The 16,317-nt window shown below is 46.8% G+C and overlaps 1 long non-coding RNA gene across 1 annotated transcript; it reads left to right on the top strand.

Moving 5' to 3' along the window:
- The first annotated feature begins 7,522 nt into the window (after positions 1–7,522).
- Positions 7,523–9,776, top strand: LOC132245668 (uncharacterized). Its single transcript, XR_009457369.1, has 2 exons — positions 7,523–7,566; positions 8,887–9,776. It is a non-coding gene; the product is annotated as an uncharacterized LOC132245668 (long non-coding RNA).
- The last annotated feature ends 6,541 nt before the right edge of the window (positions 9,777–16,317 follow it).

Here is a 16,317-nt window from a genome sequence, read left to right as displayed (position 1 = left end):
CCTTCGGGCTGGGTCTCTCTAGCCACTCATTAACACTGGGCCTCACCGTGCTGCTACTCCCTTCCTCCTAGGAGCAACCGCAGCACCTTGCCCACATCACTGCCACTCTCAGGGTCCGCCCTCTCTGGGCCCCTCAGAAACACTGGCCCTCTCGGCCCTCATAACCCTGGCCCTCTCGGCCCTCCTCCAACTCAGGGGTCACCCACCCGGTGGTGGTGGGAGCTAGGGGTTAAGGCGCCCCGACTCGCCTTTCACCGGGGTGATCACTGGCCTGGCATTTCCTGGGGGCTCCCGCACCACTGAGAGCCCCACCAGACCACCCACTCCCGGCAGGGTGCAGTTTCAGGTCATGGCCAGGACCAGGAACCTCCTACCATCCCCTTGAGGCTCCCCATTACCTCCGGGTCATACACAGCAGCCCTAAGACCAAGCAATGTTACTGCCTGACCTCCTGCAGCCCAACTGCCTGGTTTATATAGGCCTCAAAATGGCTGCCGCAATCAGGCACCTGGAGGCTGCTGGCTCCAGGCCCTTAAAGTGGCAGGAGCACCCTGTGCTCTGCCACATAGTCCTACAAATACCTTCTCTATACCCCTCCCTATTTTTGTCTGTGAGTGTGTCCTGCTCTTCTCATTCTCAATAATATTGCGCTGCACCATAATGTTGGCCTGCTGGTTTCCTGTGTGCCTCCATTCTTAAGCTACAGGATGCTTGGTATGAAATTCATGCCTATGCATTGGACCACAGCTGGCTCTGTAAACTATCTGGTCTCAGAAGACTTAAAATGAAGGAAGTAGCAGACCTGTTAAGTGGACAGTAGCATACTGGAGACCTCATGTGCAGGGAGTAATTTAACCCTCATTACACATATTTATTTATACATGGTAGCCAATACTAATTGCTCTTCATAAGCAGCTGCAGCTACATCATCTTCTCACCATAAAACGTGTACAGGGTAAAATAGGTAGAAACAAATATACTGTATTCCTTTCAATTATTTGCTGCTCATAGTTTCTTGTTGGGCATTAATAGGGAAGAAAAGACTAGGAACTTGAGAACACTTCCACACTCAGTGTTGTTTGCTTGGGGCTCAGACATAATTATAATATACTTATTTTTTCATGAAATTTCCACCTTTTGAAACATAGCTTTTGAGTTCTGCTCCAATTATTAAGTCCAAGGGCATGTCTACACTGCTGCCTAAAGCCTGCAAAAGAAGCTAGCTAAGGTAGGGCAAGAAGCTTGACTGGGCAGCATGGAGAATATCCCAGATTGCAAAGGATGCATGAGATGCTGGATAAACACTTGGGCAGTCATCATCAGTTATCCTTCGCAATCAAGGATGATTATCTTTCATGACTGTCTTCAGTCACCTGCACTGAAGTCTATTCAGATTCTGCTTGTGTTTCCCCACCTTCCTTTCTTGTTGAAGAAAGGAGAGAGAAAATAGCATTTTCCTGTTCCCTTAGATGAGCCAAAGAAGGAGGGTAAGGAGCTTTAGGGGGTATTTATTCAGCTACCTCCCACCCAATAGCACAGCCCCTTCATGTCAATGAGGAGTCATTAGCACAGCCAGAGATATTAAATTATTACATAAGCAATATTTCTGTTCTGAGTCAACTCAGAACTATGGGGAGACTCAAACAAGAGAAGTTATTAGAAGAAGTCTGAATCATGGGTGCTTTCTTACCTGAAGGGTAAGTGTTCCTTACTAGTCAGCAAAGTATTCTGCAGAATTGACTGTTCTGATTGTTCAGCAGTCATTTGGCTACTTTATAAAAGTCCATATAATACTGTCAGACCCACACACTAAGAGATGCATCTGATGCTCTATGACATTCCTTCCATCCCAAATTGAACTAATTAATATAGAAAGATAGAATTATAAAAATGAGGGTTGGAAGGGACCTCAGGAGGTTGCATGTAGTCCAACCCTCTGCTCAAAGCAGGACCAGCCCCAACTAGATCAACCCAGCCAAGGGTTTGTCAAGCTGGGAACTAAAAACCTCCAAGGATGGAGACTGCACAAACTCTCTGGGTAACCCGCCCTATATAATATCATATAATATTTCCAGGGGACATTTCAGTTCTATCAGGGCCTTGGGATTTCTCATTTTCCTTCTGGTGGGCAGTGAAAACAATGTACTTTGAAATTTGGATCATTTGTACCTTGAGATTTCCTTAACTTACCAGTTGAAAGGTGAGCAAACAGGGGCCAATATCTTTAAAATTGGTTGGAGATTCAGCTACCTCCAAGCCAGTGGCATAGATCTTCATGTCAATGAGTAGTTTTTAGCACACCCAGAGACCAACCAAAGCTGTGGTTGCTTGGGAGGGGCATAAAAGCCATGGCACATGTCCAGGCAAACCAGCAAACACCAGTAAACCCAGCCTAGCACTGTCCTACCACCTCCTGAAGGGCAGTGTGAGATGAAGGAGGCGGCTGCCTCAGCAGAGTCTTCCTATGAAGAGCACTAACTGGTCAGGCAGAAGCTGTATCATGTCCCCATCTAAAACACCTAGACCCTAACCAATGGATGCTGATTTTGGGTGCCTCAACTGCTGGAGACCCATCGGAGGCATCTTCCTAGGGCCTAGCAAAACAGAGAGGCCTGAATACCTGCTCTCTGAAAAACACAGCCCTAGCAAGGGTCTCAGTTGGGGAGTCCAAATGACCCCCCTTCGTACAAATAGTCAATTGAGAGAATTATGTCTTAGGTGGTTAGACCAGGCAATGTCGAGCCTTGGCTTTGCCCTGCCTCAGGACAAGCCCCTCAGTTCTTGTCCTGGTTACACTCGTGTCACTCCCGGGTAGCTGTTTTGGCCCCAGCATCTTTCATTTGCACTTTCACAATGTCATCTCAGCATTTAGCCACGCGTCTCTCTCACTTCACACTTACTTCCGCAACCTGCCCTTGCTATTTCCCTGCACTGAGCACACATTGTGCAGACTGTAATTTCGATGCTTCTGCAAGAGTGAGGAATTTTGCTGTGATTAGAAGAGTGCTGTAGGCAATAATTCAGTAGGGGAGCCTCATGCTTCTGGACATAGCTGGAACCCACCGCCCAGCAAACAAACTGCTTTTTTTTCGGGAGAAGTCTTATAACTCAACATCATAGAGTAAGATTTTGAAATGAGCAAGGCAAAACCCTGCAGCTGTTTCTGGATTGGCTCCTGATGAACTGATTTGGCTCTTTCCGACAGCCCCTTCCTAGGACAGGAACCAGAGTCAGAGGCCTTCCACACTAGTGACCGTGTAAGGGACCCATTCTCCTGTGCCTATGGGTATTAAAGAGCTCCTAAGAAGAGGAACAGTGCAGCAAACTCAATATTTCCGAGACTGGTTTGGGAAAAAGGAAGGGAGGAGGCCAAAGCTATATTGCAAGAGGGTTTTTTATTGCAAAGGAAAAGTGGGACACACATTTGCAGAATGAAACGAGGAGGAGTACAAAGAGGGGGTAGCCAGGGTTTCAGTCCAAGTTATAATCCATTGTGATGGGGTTTGCAAAAGATGGTCTTCTTTCATGGTTGTATGACTGGAGCTTGACAATCAAGTCCTGTTCCTACCAGGTGACTATCCTTGTCTCACTCTGGCCAGCATCACATAGGACAAAGGACAATGCAAGCTGGGGTTTAAGGCCACGCTGGTTTAAAACTCTTTAGAGGAAATAGATATTACTGGAAGATGAAGCATAACATAGAAGGGTTGTGGCCAAGTCTGAGAGCCAGCTCCACCAGCCCAGCTGTGGTGCTGTATCTTGCTTTTCATTGCCTGAGGTTTCCTTGTTCTGCAGATGTTCTTGATGGGCTTAGCACGGTCCACAACTTCCAGAGCTGAACTTACGGTACCTTCGGGATGACACAGACCCATAGCAACTACCAGACCCATAGTCAGAACCAGACCTATAGCCACCACCAAACCCATAGCTAGAAACAGACCCATAGCCACCACCATACCCATAGGGGAATGGGCCTATGTCACCAGATGGCCTTGGCAACACGGTGCCCACAATGCTCTCCTGAGGGCAGGAGGTGAGGATCGGTCCTGGGAAGTTCACAACAACTGGAGGTGGGTAGACCACTGCCCTCGAGTCACCGCAAGATGTAACACATGGCCAGTTCCAGGCGTCGGCGCATGGTCTGGGGCATGTCATATCACAAGGCGGAAGGCACCGGGAGCTGAGTGACTGTGACATCCTTCTGCAATGGAGATAAACCTGGAACAAAGCAAGCAGCAGGGTAACCAGGAGGCAGAAAGCACAGGGACTTCACCAAGTAGGGATTATGGTCATGGGAGTCATACATAGACCCATCCCCCGTTTGGATATAGCTTTGCAAACCTACTCGTATGATTGTAAAATCTGCTTCCACCACTACGTGCAGTCAACCATAGGAAGCCCAGCACAGACACAAGGCTCCCACCCTCGATTTCCAAAAACACAGCGAATCAATGCAGCATTCAGTCCTTAGCTAAAACCACCACTAGAGAGATTGTCTGGGTTATAACTCAATGGAGCTGTATGACACTTACTCACTTCAGTCACCAAGAGGATGCTGCTGCTGCAGTGGTTAGAGAGCTGCGCGATGCCAGTGCTTTTATAGTGTGTCCAGACAATGGGAGGGATGATAAGACCGAAACTTCCGTGACTTTTCTGGCAATTACCTAACAAACTGTTTTTTTTTTCAAATAAGAGGGTAACTCCTCTTATTACTGCAATTGTTTTGTGCATGGTCTGCAATGATTCATTCCCAGTCTGATATGCATATTCTGATTTTTGGCATCTTTTCATCTTGAAGCTTTCTGAGCTACATTCCTTCCTGGAATCATTCTTGTGCCTTCCCAGAATGACCATGTTTGGCAAGTGGGAAAGACTTCCTATACAAAATGTTTCATAGCCTCTTGGGAAATATAATTATGTCTCTTGAGGTCCCCCTGGGAATTTTGTGCAAACAGATATCTTTGAAACACCCTTTGATGTTGGACTGTGCACCTTCCTTGCTTTTTAATGCTTTGACAGGTTGATATTGATAACCTACTCTGGTCCCAATGGGGGCTCTGTGATGGGAATCTGTTAAGCTCTGACCCTATTTTTTTTTCCTGAAAAAAACTGATGTTGATTTTTGATGCTTCATAGGATTGCACTGGCAGCATCATAAGAACTGGAAGCATCATTTGCATTCACAGGACTGTTTTGCACACCTACCATCTTGCAGCCATTCATTCTCACCATGCATAAATGACAAAGAAAATGATGATCCATGTACAGTAATGCAGGGCATCAGAGATTCTCTGGAATGAACGGGCTCGCCCAAGGCAACTGCATGAGGCAGGAGAAAGGCTACAGCTAGAGACAGGATTTCCAGTTGTGTTAGACTTATTATTTATCACTTGAATGCCACTAGTCCCAGGTGCGGACAAAATTTTGGCCTCAGACGGTTGCACATTGCACAAAGTGACCTAAGAGAAGCCCAGTCTAGAAGAGCTAAAAAATAGTTAAACAGAGAAAAGAAGGAAGGAAGGATTAATATACTCATTTCACAGGTGGAAGGATAGCACACAGAGACATCAACATGGCATTAAACTAAGCTCACTAAGTGCTGTATTTGAAAATATGGCCTTTCTTCCCATATGAAATCTGGGGGGAAATGCAGAACTCTGTGTCCTAATGCAGTGTTTTAACCACAACATTATTCCTTTTCTATGAGGTCTCTGCCCCTTTCTTCATTAATGATACAGCAATGAATGATTTGCTTTGGTTGTTTTGGAGCTCTCTGTCCTGCTTTGCCCTATAATGCAACTCTGACCAGCTCCAGGCAAAGGACAATTATACAATTACCATTACTGATCATCCTACCCAAAGATATGATACAGAACATTTCCTTCAGGGACATGCCAGGTATTTGTTAAAATAATTTAGAAAATGATGGCATCAAAGAGGGTGAGGGCGAGGGCGAGGGAGAGGGCGAGGGCGAGGACAAGGTTAATTATGTTTCTTGTATTAATACGGTATACTCCTTGATTGCAAAAATGTTTGGGCAAGTAGCAGTGTTGGGCACTACGGTTTCTAAATCCAGTGAATCAGAAATATTGCTAAAAAAAGCACACACACTTTTGTGCAATAAGAAATATCTCATCCACTGTCAATCGGCACAATCTGCTTTCATGCAGCAGTCCTGCCACCTTGCACCAGGGCAGAGTGCCCACCGACTCAAAACTATAAGTTGTACAGACAGAAGTCATGGATTTGCAGACAAAATCAGACAGCTTTTCCAGCAAGGGCAGTATTGTTTGCATGACATGAAGTAGTGGATGCCTCAGGCAAAAAGTATTAGGACACTGAAGGCCATTGGAGAGTCAATCACTTAGCGTGAAGTGCTTGACAGCCTAATGTAAAGGTGAGCTTCGTCTTGGGGAAGGAGACTGGCCGGCTGGCTATTGATCTATATCTGGGCAAGTTCTCTGCTGGGCCAGGCCAAGGTGGTGACCCTGAAAAGTCACAGGACCCAGCTCACAGGAGGGCTCTGCCTGTGTCCTCCATGTCTTTTGGATCTGGGTCCAGGCATGTGTCTCCTCTGAGCCTGGACATTTCTCCTTGTGACCGCATGTGGCCCTGTTGGTGTTGTGCTGGGCCACCGAAAGGGCACTCTGCCCAGGGGAAGATGACCAGAGAGTCCTAAATGTGATATTGCATGATAGGCAGTGGGGAGGCTGGCCGGGGTCTATCTGCCTGCATGTGGGCACAAACTACTCACCACAGGGTTGAAGGTATCGTGGCATTACTGTGCCTCAGCTGCGCTGTGGGGAATGCCCATTTCACATGTGGGTAAGAGACATGGGATGCCTGCTAGATGTGAAGCCCCACTTCAGTTCCCCAAAAGGCCTACTTGAAGGCAGGCGTGGGGAGTGAGTTGTATGGGGTCTTGCACTGAGTCTGCATCTGTGATACAATCATCACCCATCCAGCTCTTTTCCCAACAGCCTGGAGAGGTCCCCCAGGACAGAGCTTGGATGGGCTCATTGAGACCCTGAATAGGAAAAGCTGAGGAGTGGTGGGGGAAGGTGGGCTGGAAAGCTCCTTCTCTCCAAAGCAGCACCAAGATAAGGGCTGCAATGCCCCCAGCTAGTGCTAGCCTGGATTAAAAGGCCTGTGCTGGACCCCAGCATTCACCAATTTGTTATTCATCATCTCACCCAAGCCACCTTCGTCCTGACACGTATGCAGGAGAGGAGCTGAGCAAACAGAGCCAGGGCTCTTTGCAGTTGAATGTGATGAAGTCAATGGGTTGATACCAGAAAGAAAGTTGGCCACTGAGGATGGAGTTCAAAGGAACTGTCAAGCATGCATATTGCAATGGGTAGGACGGGCCTGGATTAATAACCGCAAACTATGAACAAGATAGCTGAGGCAATTAGAGGATTTACTTGGAAAGCAAATATTTTGCATGAGTATTAAATGGTTTTATGACTCAAAGGAGTATGACATTCTCCCAGGCAGCATATAAAAGGTCTCACCACTAAGGCTGACATACCCACATCAGCTGTCTTCTTCCTCTCTCTGACCCGGGTAAGTCTGATTTGCTTCAACTGTTTTGTAGCATTGGAAAGCTCAGAAGGGATCATTTTTCTTTAGGTCTGAAGCCTGCACCAGTATTGTGGGATTGCTTAGAAGCATAAGCTGGAGTAGTTAGCTGCAGTCATACGTTTTTCCATATGAGATGTATTATGTTTAATTGCTGGCATTCACCAATGCAGGTCTGCAATTTTCACTCCAGCTGTGTATTTTATCAAGCATGTACTGAATGCAAAATGATCAGCAGTGGAGAGCAGAATCTGGGACTCCTGCCCAGCCAGGGGAACGCCCAGCTCACTCCTGCTCCTTCTTACCTTCTCCCTTCCTGGCCCCTTGACTCTGGTTCCTGGCTGCTGTTCAACACAGCTTCATCAGCGGAGGTGCAGGGAGGTCTCAGCCCTGCCTAGGCATGGCCTGATGGCTGCAGTATTTGACTAGAAATGGGAGATTTGGATTTAAACCCTCTCTGGAGGATATAGGGTGCCTTGAACCAGAGGGTCCCACATCCTGGGAAAGCACCGGAACCGCTTGGCTTGTAGTTCATCTCTGCTCTTTTGGACCCCTTCACTGTAATCTCTCTGGGCCTCATCAATAGGGAGATAATAATCAATCTTCCCACCAATGGTTTATTTCTCACTTATTATTTGGAAGTTTTTGCAAGGCAAGGGCATCTTTCCTCAGCTTAGTTCAGTGCTCAGTCCACATGGTCTGAGAAAAGCTTGGAAAGCATATCTCAGCTATTCTCACTAGCAAGCACTGACAGTGCCTAAGTTTTGCTTCCTTTCTTCCACTGGGTGAATAAAACATACTGGGCAAGTCAGGGAATATCTGTACTCTTTGACTGTATCCATAACATAGGACTCCTCATTGACATGAAGGCCTATGCCACTGGCTTGGAAGTAAATGAATATGGGGTTGCACCAAATGGAAGGTGCTTGAATCAGTGATTGGGAGGCTTGCTTTCCTAGGCCTTCTTGTTCCTGCCTGAAATATTTAAAATACTGGAAAGAAGAAGTACTGAATGAGTCCAGAAAGCGTTTTGGGGTGATTCAACCAAATGAATGCCTGGGGAAAGGCCAGGCAAAAAGTAGCATTGACCTCTAGGAAAGGTGAAGGTCAAATAGGGAAGACTCTTTCCTGGATGAGACCCAAGGACATAGGAAGTTTGGAGGGCATGTGAAGGAGAGAGATGCAGGACGTAGTATGGCTGCAGAAGGGTTGTTTGTTAGGAGGCAAAGGGGGAATGGGTGAGTAGGATTGTGAAGTCCCTGTGCCTTGAGTCTCCTGCTTACCCTGCTGCTTGCTTTGTTCCAGGTTTATCTCCATTGCAGAAGGATGTCACAGTCGCTCAGCTCCCGGTGCCTTCCGCCTTGTGATGTGACATGCCCCAGACCATGCGCCGACGCCTGGAACTGGCCATGTGTTACATCATGCGGTGACTCGAGGGCAGTGGTCTACCCACCTCCAGTTGTCGTGCACTTCCCAGGACCGATCCTCGCCTCCTGCCCTCAGGACAGCATTGTGGGCACCGTGTTGCCAAGGCCATCTGGTGACATAGGCCCATTCCCTCCTATTGGCCCCTATGGGTCTGGTTCTGCCTATGGGTTTGGTGTTGGCCATGGGTCTGGTTCTGGCTATGGGTCTAGTTCGAGGTATGGGTTTGGTTCTGGCTATGGGTTTGGTTCTGGTTATGGGTCTGGTAGTTGCTATGGGTCTGTGTCATCCCGAAGGTACCGTAAGTTCAGCTCTGGAAGTTGTGGACCGTGCTAAGCCCATCAAGAACGTCTGCAGAACAAGGAAATCTCAGGCAATGAAAAGCAAGATACAGCACCACAGCTGGGCTGGTGGAGCTGGCTCTCAGACTTGCCCACATCCTTTCTATGTTATGCTTCATCTTCCAGTAATATCTATTTCCTCTAAAGAGTCTTAAACCAGCGTGGCCTTAAACCCCAGCTTGCATTGTCCTTTGTCCTATTTGATGCTGGCCAGAGTGAGACAGGGATAGTCACCTGGTAGGAACAGGACTTGATTGTCAAGCTCCAGTCATACAACCATGAAAGAAGACCATCTTTTGCAAACCCCAGCACAATGGACTGTAACTTGGACTGAAACCTTGGCTACCCCCTCTTTGTACTCCTCCTCGTTTCATTCTGCAAATGTGTGTTCCGTTTTTCCTATGCAATAAAAAACCCTCTTGCAATATAGCCTTGGCCTCCTCCCTTCCTTTTTCCCAAACCAGTCTGGGACATATGCTGCACTGTTCCTCTGCTTAGGAGCTCTTTAATACCCGTAGGCACAGGAGAATGGTTTCCCTTACATGGTCAGTAGTGTGGAAGGCCTCTGACTCTGGTCCTTTTCCTAGGAGGTGGCAAGAGCCAAATCAGTTCATCAGGAGCCAATCCAGAGACAGCTGCAGGGATTTGCCTTGGTCATTTCAAAATCTTACTCTATGAGTTTGAGTTATAAGACTTCTCTCTAAAAAAAAAAAGCTGATTGTTTGCTGGGCGGTGGGTGCCAGCTATGTCCAGAAGCATGAGGCTCCCTACTGAATTACTGCATAGGGCACTCCTCTAAGCACAGCAAAATTCCTCACTCTTGCAGATGCATTGAAATTACAGGCTGCACAATGTGTGCTCAGTGCTGGGAAAGAGCAAGGGCAGGTTGCAGAAGTAAGTGTGAAGTGAGAGAGATGCACGGCTAAATGCTGAGATGACATCGTGAAAGTTCACATGAGAGATGCTGGGGCCAAAACAGCTACCCGGGAGTGACACGAGTGTAACCAGGACAAGAACTGAGGGGCTTGACCTGAGGCAGGGCAAAGCCAAGGCTCGACATTGCCTGGTCTAACCACCTAAGACATAATTCTCTCAATTGACTATTTGTACGAAGGGGGGTCATTTGGGCTCCCCAACTGAGACCCTTGATAGGACTGTGTTTTTCAGAGAGCGGGTATGCAGGCCTCTCTGTTTTGGTGGGCCCTAGGAAGATGCCTCCGATGGGTCTCCAGTAGGTGTGGCACCCAAAATCAGCATCCATTGGTTAGGGTCTAGGCCTTTTAGATGGAGACATGATACAGCATCTGGCTGAACCAGTAAGGGCTCTTCATAGGAAGACTCAGCTGAGGCAGTCGCCTCCTTCATCTCACACTGCCCTTCAGGAGGTGGTAGGATGGTACTAGGCTGGGTTTACTGGTGGTTGGTGGTTTGCCTGGACATGTACCATGGCTTTCATGTCCCTCACAAGCAACCACAGCTTTGGTTGGTCTCTGGGTGTGCTTAAGACTCCTCTTTGACATGAAGGGACCATGCTACTGGCTTGGGTGTAGCTGAATAAATATCCCCTGAAGCTGGTTACCCTCCTCCTTTGGCACAAACACAAGCAAAACCTGAATAGACTGCAGTGCAGGTGATTGAAGACAGTCACGGAAGACAATCATTCTCAACTGTGAGGGATAACTGATGATGATTGTCCATGTATTTGTTCAGATTGCCATGCATCCTTAGCAATATGGGTTATTCTCCATGCTGCCCAGTCAAGCTTCTTGACTTACCTTAGCTAGCTTGTTTTGCTGTAAAGTACAGTGTATAAGCTCCATGCCAGCTTCAGGTAGCAGTGTAGACATGCCCTTGGAATTAATAATTAGAACAGAGCTCATGCACCATCAAAAGCTATATTACAAAATGTGGAAGTCTTATGAAACAATGAGTATATAATAATGTCTACCAATGCGGGGTCTCTTGCTCAAGACACTTGTGCCATCTGGACATACTTAAAGCCTTTGAATTTGGTTACAAGAAATCACCAATCAGTTTTGAAAATATTGGTCCTCATTTCCTCAACTTCAACTGATAAGTCAAGGAAATCATGCCCTTCCAAGCAACCACAGCTTTGATTGGTCTCTGGGTTTGCTAAAGACTACTTATTGACATGAAGAAATATGCTGCTGGCTTGGAGGTAGCTGAATCACCAATCGATTTTAAGGTTATCGGCCCCCGCTTCCTCAAATTTCAACTGGTAAGTCTAGGAAATCTTAAGGTGTAAATGATCCAAATTTCAAAATGCATTATGTTTTCACTGCCCACCAAAAGAAAAATGAGAAATCCGAAGGCCCTGATAGAAAAGAAATATCCCAGGGAAACATTATATGATATCATATGGGGTGGGTTATCCAGAGAGTTTGTGGAGTCTCCATCCTTGGAAGTTTTTAAGTCCCAGCTTGACAAAGCTTTGGTTGGGATGATCTACTTGGGGATGGTCCTGCTTTGAGCAGAGGGTCCCATTGAAGTCCCTAACAGCATTTTTCCAATAAGTCAATGGTTTTACCAATTGCAATTTTGCCAACCATGGGAACTTCCAGGAACCTAACTCCCACGGTTGGTGAGGGAAACCTGTAGTTTTAGGCATTGGTGGATGGAGACTTTCACATATAAGACAGGGGTTTTCAAAGCTATGTAATAGTACGTGTGGTTTGTAGTCAGTTTGCAGAATATCAGACCTGTTAAGTAGACAGTAACGTTCTGGGGAATCCAGTACAGGAAAAAATATCAGCCTTGCTACATGTGCTTAATTATACACTGTACTGAACAGTTATTCTCAGTGGCGGAAGACTGCAGTTACACCATTTGTAATTACAAAGCAATAAAAGGACAGAATATATATAAAGTAGATAAATTGCTTTTAATTAGGATTTTTTTTTTTCACTCTAAATAGCTTCTTATTTGAGGCTGGGAAATAATTGCCTCTCAGGATCCTTTATCATTTAAGATCGTTGTTTAATTTTAATAATAATATGTTTTACTCTCTGCGGGATAATCTAAAAGCATCATTCAATTAATCCGTAAAATGACACAGACCCACTGGCTAAAAATAATCCATGAAGTCTTGGCTTGTTTCATCTGCAGCCAAAATTAATTCTCAGGTTTCAGCTAGGTCAAGTCTCATACATGTTTTTTTTCTTTTTCTTTTTATTTTTGGTAATCATATGAGTCATCCCTTTGAACCTCATTAAACTCCTCCTATGATTACAGTTAAGCCTTTTTGTCTACACCCAGCCATAATTATATAAGGCTGAGGAGTGAGACTTTATTTGTACAGACTTCTGCAGCCCCAATTACAATCATGATCTTCTAGAAGAAAAAGGCTTCCTTTCTTCCTCTGAAAGCTAGGAAGTTAAAAGAGGTAGACAATATATATGAAAGCCACTCCTCCCAAGTATAGCCTGAGACTAACTCAGAAAATTAAGTGCTGTATTCATCTTAGTGTAAGCTTTTTCCCCTAGCAAAATAGCCCCTGCAGAATACATATAGATGATTAAGACAGACAAGGTTCTTTGGGTGATATCTTGTATTTATCACAACTACTCAAAAATATATATCACATTTCCTGGGGTTGTGTGAAGCTTCGGGTGGTGATTCGATTCAGAGGAGATTCGGCCCGATTCAGTGGCCGAATCTGAATCAAATCAGGGGACCAATTTAACGGTTTGAATTGATTCAAAGCTCTCCAAACCTTCAGAAAAGATTCGGAGAGCTTTAATGATTCGAGCAGTCCCCAGTGGCTGCAGCCAACTTCGAACTCTAAGTATTAGGGGTGGGAGAGGGGGAGGGAGACCATGGGGGGACCCATGCCAGCCCTCCGACCCCCCCTACTCCTCCAGCCCTCCCCAGCTGCTCCCCCTGCCCCAGCTAGGTACTTTAAAGAAAAGCCCCGGTGCTCATCAGGTGTTGCCAGGCAGGGTATTTCCTGCTGCCCCCCCCCACTTCCCCACACTGCATGGGGGTATCTGAACGAGCCCCCTGACCCTCTCCCTCGCTCCCCCAGCTCCTGCACATGTGCCCCAACCCAAGCCAGCTCTGGCCTTTAAGGAAAAAGAAAAAAAGTCCTAGGACTCACCACTCCTGCAGTGGCCTTGGGGTTTCGGGGGGGGGGGTTCATGCAGAGCCCCCCATGTGGTCTGGAGTAGTGGGGGGTAGCAGAAGTTGCCCCCGCTGGCAAGAGCATTGAGTTGGGAAGGTTTCAGTTTTTTTTTTTCTCCCCTTAAAGCACCGAGCTGGCCTGGGCAGGTCACCTGTGGAGGGGCTGAGGCAGCAAGGGTGGGGGTTGGGCAATTTTTGCAGAGCCCTCCATTCAACATGGGGCAGTGGGGGGGCAGTAGGAATTGCCCCACGCCTGGCAGCACTTGCTGAGCCAGGGCTTTTTTTTCAACAAGTGCCTGGAGCTGGGGCAGCCATTGCCTGGCTGGGAGAGAGGCAGGGCATGGGCGTGGCCTGGCTGATTCAGAGATTCAGAAATTTGGCAGCCCCCAAATTTCTGAATCAGAGTCAGCCGAATTGAATCAGGACAGTGATTTGAATCACCAAATTGAATTACTATGCCCTGAATCGGCTGAATCTGAAGCGAACACTGGCTGCTTTGCACAGGCCTAACATTTACCCAAAATATAGCATATGTACCAAAATATATCACATTTACCCAAAGAACGTTGTTTGCCTATGTCCTTAGACCAACACGGTGATAACTAGGGCTGTGCGAAGCTTCAGGTGGTGATCTGATTTGCAGGAGATTTGGCCCGATTCGGTGCTTGAATCTCCAAACCAGAATTGAATCAGGGGACCAATAAAAAGATCTGAATTGATTCAAAGCTCTGTGAATCTTCAGAAAACATTCAGAGAGCTTTGATGATTCGGACAGTCCCTGATGGCTGCAGCAGGGAGCTGCACCCAGACTCCGAGCTGGTCAGTACTAGGGGTGGGGAAGGGGACCATGGGAGGACCCCTGCCAGCCCCCCAACAACCCCACTCCTCCAGCCTGTTCCAGTGGTTCTCCACCCTTCTAGTGAGAAAATTCCTCCCATTATCCAGCCTAAACCTCCCTTGCTGCAATTGAGACCATTGCTCCTTGTTCTGTCATCTGCCCCCACTGAGAACAGTCCAGCTCCATCCTCTTTCAAACCACCCTTCGGGTACTTAAAGACTGCTATTCAATCCCCCCTCGGTCTCCTCTTTTCTAGACTAAATCAGCCCAGTTCCCTCCGCCTCTCCTCACAAGTCATGTCCCCCAGATCCCAAACCATTTTTGTTGCCCTCTGCTGGACTCTATCCAATTTGTCCACAATTCTTTCTGAATTGTGGGTTTTATATATAGCGCAGGATGAAAAATCTGACATACAACCCAGAGTGCCTCTCAATAGTCCATCAAACTCTCTCTGCATGGTTGTAGCTTGGTGCAAACTAGGTATCTGGGCTGGTCAGTAAATCACTAATCTGTTCTTGGAGCCTGCCAGTTGGGGCAAAGGCTGTCATTCATGCCAGCTGAACTGTTTCTGCAATAATGTCACTCCTTCACACTTTCCAATGCTGTTATTTGTTTGCTGGTGAGCACAGCAATCTCTGTGCTGCAAACTGTCTCCAGGACGCGCGGTGCCTTTGTGGTGGGTTGTGAAATCGTTTCCTCGGAACGATCTCTGTATCTGTTCCTGCCTGGGGTGATCCCAGGCATACCTATTAGTGTTTGATCTATGCAAAGTTTCATGTTGTTATCCTTTTTTTTTTAATAATAGGTTACTGGAGTGAAACGCCTCTGTGTTAAGCAAGAGCATCACTTTGTCGTGTCATGCCACCAATGGTGCTTCCCGAATCACGTAATGACGTATATCCTGGGAACCTCAGGGCTGTTGTCATTCTTCCTGGCCTTGGTCATGTGTTTGGTCCCACAGAAATATAAATCTTTTATGGCATCAAGAACAGAGCTGGAGTTTCAAGATTAGTTCACTCTTTCCTCTTGACCACTTCTCACCCCAACTGAGGAGCAAAGCTTCCATGGGCAGCCTTCTTCTTTTCTATTATGAGAATTGCTCTATGTTTGCACTGGCTGGCCTAGCCTAAACTAGCTTGCCTGGGGGCTGGAACTGACACAGCCACAGCATCGTGGAGTTTGGAGTAGGTTGTAAAACCCACCTGAGAAACTGCAGAGACGCCCAGGCGTTTGGCATCATTGAGCTCTGTAATACTTCTACCCTGAGGTGGGCTAGTTTAAGCCAGCTCAGGCTGCCTAAGTTGCAGTGACTGCAGTATAGACTTACCTTAAGTCTCTGAACCTGAAGTGTTGGTCATATCATAGAAAATCAGAGAAAATGATGGTTGGAAGGGAACTCAGGAGGTCACATCTAGTCCAAGCCCCTGCTCAAAGCAGGACCATCCCCACCTGGATCATATGTCTGCAGGTGTCTTCAGAGGTGAATGTCACCTAGCAAGGGTTTGGGATTCCCATATAAAGTCTGGAAGATTAATGCAAGCCTTAAATGTTGCTTTGGCCCCTTGATGACCCTTTCTTCAGAAGAGAAGTAGCAACCCAAGGTCCTCACTGAATGCCTGGAAAAGACGTTGATGGACCTCAATGGACTTGAAGTTAGGCCCGGATGCAGATCCTAAAGAGGCAGAAAAAAATCTTCCCCACCCTCCAAGGAGCTGTGAGAATGAACTTCATCTTGCCTCCAAGTAGATACCTGCTGGGGTTTAAAGTACTCAAAGGGAATCTTGTGGGCGACAGTAGATTGAGAGACTGATACGTCTCCAAGATGCCTTCAGGTTGACAAGCTGTTTAACAGAGACACAAAAATGAATCAAGTTAGACTCATTCCCATGATAACTCCACCAATAACATGTGCAATCCCCCTCCCCCCCCAAAGAAGGAATTTGACCCATTAGGCTTTAAAATGAGAGGAACCCTGCGGGGTGGAATGCACAT

The sequence above is a fragment of the Alligator mississippiensis genome, chromosome 15 (genome assembly GCF_030867095.1).
Source record: "Alligator mississippiensis isolate rAllMis1 chromosome 15, rAllMis1, whole genome shotgun sequence".
NCBI classification, from domain to species: domain Eukaryota; kingdom Metazoa; phylum Chordata; order Crocodylia; family Alligatoridae; genus Alligator; species Alligator mississippiensis.
This window is presented reverse-complemented; position numbering and strand designations above follow the sequence as displayed.